Here is a 9,328-nt window from a genome sequence, read left to right as displayed (position 1 = left end):
CGGAGCTGTAGGCCAGCACGTAGGGCACTTCGCTTGCACAAGGCTGGCCCGGGTTCAATCCTGGCACCCCGTGTGGACCCCCGAAGCCTCCAGGAGTGTTTCCTGAACACAGCCAGTCGTAAGCCCTGAGCACTGCCGGGTATGGCCCCCCGGAACGAAGGGGGTCAGCTGCGTGCAAGACTTGTGCCTTCACCCCTGCACAGGTCTCTCTGGCGCTTCCTTTTTGTGAACAGTGTGTCTTCTTGGGGCTGGAGGGATAGTACAGTGGGTAGGGCGTTTGCCTAAACCAGCATCCCGTAGGGTCCCCCGAGCTGACCAGGGGTTCGTCCTGAGCTCAGCCAGGAATAGCCCCAAACAACACACGCGTCTTGTTTAGTACAGCGGGGAAGGCGCTTGCCTTACATGCGGCCAGCCTAGTTCCATCCTGCCACCGCATATGGCCCGAGGAGTGACCACACATCACCGCTAAGTGTGCTCCAAAAACTAAAAATATTTTTATTTTATTTATTTATTTATTTATTCTTTTTTGGGGGGTCACACCCGGTGATGCACAGGGGTTATTCTTGGCTCTGCACTCAGGAATCACTCCCAGCAGTGCTCAAGGGACCATATGGGAGGATGCTGGGAATCGAACCCGGGTTGGCTGCGTGCAAGGCAAACGCCCTACCCGCTGTGCTATCCCTCCAGGCCCTAAAAATATTTTTAAAGAACACCGTCCCCTTTATAGTTCTGAATTGAAATTCTTACCTATCTCCACACAGCGTATGTGATACTGATTTCATTGTGGAATAGAGTAAGATAAAGGTAGAAGTAGTTCATTCCTCCTTTGTGTTTCAGTATGTAAATGTGTGGGTCTTATTTTGCCAGAGAACAATGAAGTAGTGGGTGTGTGTGGTGGTGTGTCACCCCTGTAGTTGTTCATCGATATGCTCGAGCGGGCACCAGTAACGTCTCCATTGTGAGACTTGTTACTGTTTTTAGCATATTGAATACACCCCGGGTAGCTTGCCAGGCTCTGCCGTGTGGGCGGGATACTCTTGGTAGCTTGCTGGGCTCTCTGAGAGGGACAGAGGAATTGAACCTGGGTCAGCTGCGTGGAAGGCAAATGCCCTACCCACTGTGCTAGAATTGTAGAGGTATATTTTTTCCTTTTGGGTCACACCCGACGATGCACATGGGTTACTCCTGGCTCTGCACTTGGCGGTGCCCGGGGGACCCTATGGGATGCTGGGGATCGAATACGGGTCGGCCGTGTGCAAGGCAAACGCCCTCCCCGCTGTGCTATCGCTCCAGCCCCACAGTCACACATGTCCAGAATCAAAATGTGTCATTGGTTGCTTGTCTTTCACACACAGGGCTTGACCTCACGGTGAAACCACGCTGAATGAAGCCAGTCAGTTTTGTCTTCAGAGCCCAGCAGTTCTGTTAGGCACGTGAGGCGGGGTGGACAGAGATGGGTCAAAGGTTGACATGGGCTTTGCACATGGGACCCAGCTTCATTTCCTGCCACAGCACGGTCCCACAAGCCCCACCAGAGTGACCGCCTGAAGTGACCCAGAGCTGGGCTGGGGGCGGGGTCCTTAGTCCTGTAGCGCAGACCTGCGCACGGGTGTGAGGCCCTGGGTTTGGCCCCGGGTCCCCTCTCCTCGCCCTCCTCACATGGTGGGCGTATGCCACAGCCCAGACACGCACTGGCCCAGGAAGGTGGGAAAGGCCGAGTTGGCACGTTTCCTTCCGCCCGTGGAGTTTGGGCCATGCCCGTGGTGCTCAGGGGTCCCTCCCGCAGGGCTCTGGGGACCACGGGCAGTGCCAGGGTCGACTGCGTGCAAAGCAGGTGCCTTGCTTGCTGCCCTCTCTGGCCTCTCCGTAGGCATCTGTGCAGAAGTGATGCCAGCCCATCTGTACTGGACTTGACAGTGTCTGGGGGGCCGGTGTGTGTTTGTCTTGGGGTGGGGGAGGGGGTGCGTCCAGCATTTCTGGACGTGGAGGAACAGCCCTCTGAAACGGCTTAGCTCGCTCCGCTTTCACTTCTGTGTCCACGCCACGAAACCTTCACACCCTCATTGGCCCCTGCAGTCTTCCCCCAGGGCACAGCTGGGTCTTTCCCTCGGCAAAGGGACCCCCTTCGGGAAGGAAAACATCATAGAAAATCCTTTTCGGGGGCTGGAGGGTGCCGAGGTTAGAGGCACTTGCAGTGCAGCAGCAGATCTGCGTTTGCTCCCCTCCCAGCCCCGAGCCCCCACGCCTGGGGTCCCCTGCGCATCACCAGGAGTGACCCCTGAGCACAGTGCCAAGAGTAGGGGCTGCCGGGCCCGGCCCCCGAAAGGAGGTGTTTGTTATTATACTGACACCCTTTTGCATTTGTTAACTAGTGGGAAATATAAGAAAGTGAGTGCACCGGGGGCTGTTCCTTTGGTCTCTTTGTTCAACTCTTCAAGAAAGCACTCAAATCAAAATAATTGTGTTCCTCCTCTTGTTCTGGCCCCTGCAGAGAGAACCCAGAGGGCTGGGGCTTCATTAGAAGTGCTGCGTTTTCAAGAAGTGTGTCAGGCTGAGGGGAGCCAGTGCCAGAGGAAGTGGCGTACTTGCAGGGAAAACGTTTCCTTCATTCCAGCTCTCAGACTTTTTAAAAAGGGTTTTAAATGCCCCCAATCAGGGTGCTGGCCCCCTGTCCTACGGTGGGAGTTTTAGTATCACCCAAACACCGACGTTTATTCGTGAGTTTTCTGAGAAATGGAAGGGCTGTTTCCTAGAACCAGTTCCTTTCCAGTCTCTATCTGGGGGTGCCCCGATGGGGGTGGACCCCACATTCTGAGATCTGGCCGTGAGCTCACACCCTTCTGGCTAGCTGCTCCCGTGTCACTGGACTTGGGGCTCTGGCCACCCTGCCCTACACCCCCACTTCTAGGAGGGGGGCTACCTTCTGCTCCACCCGCCCTGCTGCTGGTTAATGCACAGCGGACACCTTAATACCAAATAAACCACCTACAAAAGCACAGGTGAGGGGCTGGAGCGATAGCACAGCGGGGAGGGTGTTTGCCTTGTACACGGCCAGCCTGGGTTCGATTCCCAGCACCCCATAGGGTTCCCCGAGCACCGCCAGGAGTGATTCCTGACAGGTGAGAACTGTGGGTTTCAATACATCAAACGTGGTCTGTTAGGACCATGCTTGCTTTGCACAGGGCCGACCCGGGTTCGATCCCCTGCATCCCATATGCATCCCATATGATCACCACCAGGGGTAATTCTTGAGTGCAGAGCCAGGAGTAAACCCCCCCCCCAGCAATTTTTTTTTTTGGGGGGTGACTCAACAAACAGAACAGCTTATGTAAAATATATACACGTGCATATATGTGTATTTGTTTTCCCCCCTGCAGTGCCGCACCACACATGGGGCAAGCACTGCCACTGAGGCACGCCCCAGCCTCCAGCAAAGATACAGATACCAAAGCATTTACACGTAGTGAAGGACCCTGCCTTTGTGTGTGTGTATGTGTGGGGTGGGGGGTCTCCATGCCCACGCCCAGCAGTATTGGGGGATTCTGCCTGGCTCCGTGCTCAGGGGTCACGCCTGGTGGGGCTCAGGAAACCCCCTGGCCGGCCAGGGGCAAGGCACGTGTCTTTGCCTTGTATGTGTCTGGCCCCAACAATATGTTGTTTTTAAAATACTCCAGCGGGGCCAGAGCTGGGTACAACAGGCAGGGCGCTTGCCTCGTGCACAGCCATCCCGGGCTCCAGCCCCACCATCCCGTCGTGGGGCCCTGCCAGGAGTAAGCCCTGAGCACCACCGGGTGTGGCCCCCAAACCAGAAGATAAAATAAAATGCTCCAGCAGGGCTCGTGTTATGGGGATTCTCAGCAAAGCCAGCAGTGCCAGCAGCCCCAGCAGCGAGCCGGGAGAAGGGAGCACGGGCACGTTAGCTGGGGGTCCCAGCAGGCCCGCGCTCCAGAACTGAGCCCCTTCTAGCCGTTTTCTAGAGTACCGGTAGGGGTTAGGACGTTTGCAGGCAGCCGCAGTCCAGGACCGAAGCAGACGTTCCCGAGCATGTTATTCTGCAAGGCAGGGTCTGGACCACCTCGAGGCGTGAGCGCCCCTGGGATACATCCGCAGGTGACCAAGGCTACCGAGCAAGACTCGGACCATCTCGAGGCATCCCGAGCGCACCCCACGGTGAGTCCTGCCCTGACTCAGTGGCCCCCCGGTGGGTCCTCTCTCTGGGCTCAGCCTGGCTAGAGCGTCCCTTTCCACACCAGCGGTGCCGAGGGTCAGATGCCTGCCTTGCACACAGCCAAGTGCGGTTTGTTCCCCAGCACCTGCGAGGGCCTCGACACTGTCAGGAGTGACCCCTGCGCACAGCTGAGTAGACCCCCAATCCAAATCCTGCCCCTGCCCCCAAATAAAGCCAGTATGTCGGGCCAGAAGAGAGAGTCCAAGGGTTAGGGCACTTGCCTTGCATGCAGCCAGCCCCGGCAGCACATACGGTCCCCGGAGCACTGCCGGGTGTGATCCCTGAGCACGGCCCAGAGCATAGCATGTAGAGTATGTTGCTAGTGTGTGGCGTCAGCCTCTCTCAAGGCCTGTGCTGATAGTACAGCGGGTACTTGCCCGGCTCACGCCCAGCCCGTGTTCGATCCCCGTCACCCCGTATCGTCCCTTGAGCACCACCAGGGCTTATTCCTGAGTGCAGAGCAGGAGTCACCCCTGAGCATTGGCAGGGGTGGGGAAGGTGCTTCCCTGGCACGCGGCTGGCTGACCTGGGTTCGATCCCCAGCCTGGGTTATGCCCCTCCCCCCTGAGCACTGCCAGGAGCGGTTCCTGAGTGCAGAGCCAAGAGCAGCCTCTAAGTATGGCCGGTCATGGCTCAAAACTAAAAACGGGCTGGAGTGATAGCACAGCAGGGAGGGCGTTTGCCTTGCACGCGGCCGACCCGGGTTCAAATCCCAGCATCCCATATGGTCCCCTGAGCACCGCCAGGGGTGATTCCTGAGTGCATGAGCCAGGAGTGACCCCTGTGCATTGCTGGGTGTGACCCAAAAAGAATAAATAAATAAGCAGACAAATAAATAAATAAATAAATAAAAACCAAAATCTGCCTTTCCTGCAGGGGTGCAGTTCTCAGCATCACGGAAAACAGAAAGAAAAGTTGACTTTTGTTTGGCGGGGTGGGGGGGTCTCACCTGACAGCATACAGAGATCCCTTCTGGCAGAGCTCAAAGAACCCCAGGGTGCTGAGGACGGGCCTGGGGCCTTCTCATGCAGGGTGGGTGCTCAGAGACTTCGTGCTCTGCGAGGGGCCCCGGGGCTGGGGGCTCGAGCCACGGATCACGGCGGCCCCAGCAAGGCCACAGCCGGTACTATCTCCGCCAGCCCAAAGGTAACAGGTATTTCTTGTTGTTGTTTTGTTTGGCCACGCCCAGAGGGGCCCAGGGCTCACTCCTGGCAGGTTTAGGGGCCACATGCGGTGCCAGGGATCAAACCTGGGCCCGGGGGTCGGAGCGATGGTATAGCAGGGAGGGCACTTGCCTTGCATGCAGCCCACCTGGGTTTGATCCCTGGCTTCCCGTATCGTCCCCCGAGCACCACCGGGAGTAATTCCAGAGTACAGAACCAGGAATAAACCCTGAGCACTGCTGGCTGCGGCCCCAAAACCAAAATAAAAAACCTGGGTGGGCTTTGGGCAAGGCAAGAGCCTTATCCACAGTACTGTCTCTCTGACCAATTTTTTTTTTTTAAATCACTTCACTATTCAGCATTTAACCTTCTCCAGAACACATTCAAGAATCAACATGTATCCTCTGTTTTCAGATCGTGAGGAAGGCTCAGAGAGGTTAAGTAACTTGCTGAAGGTCACACAGCCAGGATTTGCTGGAGCTGGGATTCTGCTCCCCCACGCTGGGCTGGAATGTGCGGGTCACCCCGAGGTCACGTCTAATCCAAAGTTTCTGGGTATTTTTCCCTGTTGGCTCAGGGTATCCTGACTGCGTCCAGCACTTGGCTCCACTTCTAAGCTGAGACTCCCGTGCTGCCTTTAACTGGAGGCACAATCACTGTTTCAGCAAGTTCGGAGAAGTCCGGGACCCTGATTGTTGGCAGTCGCATAAAGCGGCTTTATTTTCAAATGGAAGATAATGATACTCTTTCAAATGGCCATTAAGAGGGCTGGGGAGGTACTGCCGGGGTTGAGGCGCGATCTCTGCGCGTGGCTGAGCCCCCCGTCGGATCCCTGCCACTGCGTAGGGTCGCCCCTGAGCACAGAGCCAGGAGTAAGCCCCGAGCACTGCCCCCTGTGGGACCCCCCCAACCTAAACTCCATCAGCAGGAGGCAAAGTCACAGTTCATCTGGTAACTCCTAAACTAGGCTTCAGCTCAGTCCTGGGGGGTCAAGCCCGCGTCTCGGGGGGCAAAGGCACGAGCACTTTGTAACTCCCCAAGCAGGTGCTCACCCCGAGTCGCCGCACACAGGACTCACATCCACTTCCAGTCAGGGAGGGTTTTGGGGGCCGGAGCGATAGCACAGCGGGTAGGGCGTTTGCCTTGCACGCGGCCGACCCGGGTTCAAATCCCAGCATCCCATATGGTCCCCTGAGCACTGCCAGGGGCAATTCCTGAGTGCAAAGCCAGGAGTAACCCCTGAGCATCGCTGGGTGTGACCCAGAAAGCAAAAAAAAGAAAAAAAAGAAAGGGATTTGAGGACCAAGAGAGAGAAGTTCTTGTTTTGTGCTTTTCTTCTCTGTTCTGAACCCACACGTCTGTGGTCCTGTTAGAACACAAGTGAAGAACAGCAAGCGCCTTCCCCTAGCTGTGAAGGAGAGAACAACGCCAAGAAAGGCCGGGCCTGGGCCTCGGCCGTCACCCGGGGTGGGGAGAAGTGGTCCTGGTTCTGACCCGCAGCACCGCCAACGTTCCGGGTCTTGCTTCTATTTGGGGGGGGGGGGTCACATCTGGCCACTCTCGGGCTATTTCTGGCCCAGGGCGGAGGGTCCCGCCCAGCAGTGTCAGGACTGGACTCGGGGCTCCTGAGGCAGAGCCTGTGCCTGCCCTTTGACCTCTCTCCCACTCACTCCCCCCCCCCCCCCCCCGCCCTTCCACTGCTCCCTTTACCTCCCCCCCTGCCCCTCCTTGGTTTTAGGGCCACTCCTGATTGTTGTGCTCAGGGCTTACTCACGGGTCCCTCCTGACGGTCCACACGGAACCACATGAGATCACAACCCGGGCTGGCCAGGTACAAGGCTAGAGCGCTACCCACTGAACTCTCCGGCCCCTCTTTTACCCCTGACGGCAGCGATTAAGGAATGTTCTGTTATTTCTATCGGGGACAGCTCCGGGCCCAGGGACTCCTTGGGGATCCGAGAGAGCACTTCTGGGAGCGGAGCAGAGCTACCCCGAGCCTTGGTGACGCGAGCCCTCCCTCCCCTCGAGGGGTCAGCAGAAACCCGCTACTTTCCAGCGCTGTGCGCTGTTTATGCCTCCCCTCCCCCCCCCCCCCCCCCCGCCCTCAGGGGCCAGGCGTTTGCTCTCCAGGAGGGACTCCGAGGGGGGTGTTTCACGGTCAGAAGTGACTCTAAGCAGTGGCCCCTCGTGGGATCACCCAGCTGGACCCGAGGGGGCCGGGTCACTGCGCAGCGGGGCGAGGCCAAGGGGCGCCCACGAGCTCCTTACATAACTCTCGGTAGCGTGGGGCCAGGCGTCTGCGGGGGAGTGGTGGGCACGCCCGGGCACGCAGCCCCGCGCCGGCCGTTCAGAGAGTGTGTTAAAGAACTCCCCTGCCCCCCTGCCTCCCTCCTTCGTAGCCCACCCCCGCCCCCACGGAGCCCCCCCAACACCCAAGGAGGCGGATCGCGGAGTAACCTTGTTTGCACGCGGGCCTCGCTGGAGCAGTAAGCCCGGCTCGGCGGGACGCTGTTATTTTTGGAGCCCAGGTCTTAGCCTGATCTCTGCCTAAACCCATCTCAGCGCCTCTTCGTGAGGCTCGCGCGTGGGGCCCATCTCCCCGGCTCCCTGAGGGACTGTGGGCCCAGGGGTGGGGGCGGGGGCGGGGCCCCTCCCCAGATCCAGGCGCGTCTTTGCCTTCCCATCCGGCTCGTTAACATCTGAGGTTGCCTCATACACCCCCCCCCACCTCACACACACACACACACTTTTATTTATTTATTTTTTTTGGCGGGGGGGGGGGGAGCACCCAGCAGTGTCCGCTTTTCTGTGCGTAGCGCCCTCCCGGCGGGTTCCGGGGACCACGTATGTGCTGCTGGAGTCAAGCCAGGCCTGGCAGTGCGCAGGGCAAGCCCCTCACCCCACACTACCCCTCCGGCCGCCTCCCCTCCTGACCCTGGGTGCAGCTGTAGTGGGGACAATAGGCACAGCCTGCTGTGGATGCCCCCCACACCCCACCCCTCCCCCGAAACTGGACTCAAAGTTCAGGGCCCAGAGAGCTAGCTAGTATCGAGATGAAGGCGTTCACCTTGCACGCAGCGGACCTAGGTTCAATCCCTGGCACCCCTCATAGACTGGAGCTCTGCCAAGAGTGGGCCCGAGCACCGTGGGGGCTCACTTCACTCTATGAAGCAGCCCCCTTTCATAGAGCCTGAGAGAACGGGGCCAGAGCGATAGTCCAGCGGGGAGGGCGTTTGCCTTGCACGCGGCCAATCAGGGTTCAATTCCCAGCATCCCATAGGGTCCCCCAAGCACCTCCAGGAGTAATTCCTGAGTGCAGAGCCAGGAGTGACCCCTGAGCATCTCTGGGTGTGACCCCAAAAGCAAACAAAACAAAATAGAGCCTGAGAGATAGTACAGTGGGGAGGGCGCTTGCCCTGCATGCAGTTGACCGGGGTTTGACCCCTGATACCCCTGGATCCCCTGAGCCCCTCCAGGAGTGTCCCGGAGCACAGAGCCAAGAGTAAGCCCTGAGCAGTGTCTGGTGCGGCCTAGAATCAACCAAAAACTTCCTCTTTACCTCTGAATGACGTAAACTTCGACCCTCCGAGACAAGCCGGGGGTAGGTCCCCGCCTGTGCCTGGCCTGGGGGAGCCGGAGTGGAGCCAGTGGCCCCCCAGGGCCCTCTGCGCCCCCAGTGTGGCCTCAAGCCCCAAGCCACACCTGAAAACGCCCGTCCTCTGAGCGCAGGTCTGCAGGCGGCGTGAGTTGGGGGGTGCGGGGTGGGGGGCCGGGAGCTCAGTTAGCAGCTGGCGGCTATACATAGGCCGCAAAGCTTCTTACCCGGGAAGGCACCGCGCGCCCACGCGCGCGCGCCTGGCAGTCCCGGGTGGGGGATCCCCCAGCGCACCCCCAGACCCCCGGCCGGCCGGCCTTTCCGCGCGCGCGGGGCGCAGCC

Source organism: Sorex araneus, chromosome 2 (genome assembly GCF_027595985.1).
Source record: "Sorex araneus isolate mSorAra2 chromosome 2, mSorAra2.pri, whole genome shotgun sequence".
Taxonomy (NCBI): domain Eukaryota; kingdom Metazoa; phylum Chordata; class Mammalia; order Eulipotyphla; family Soricidae; genus Sorex; species Sorex araneus.
This window is presented reverse-complemented; position numbering follows the sequence as displayed.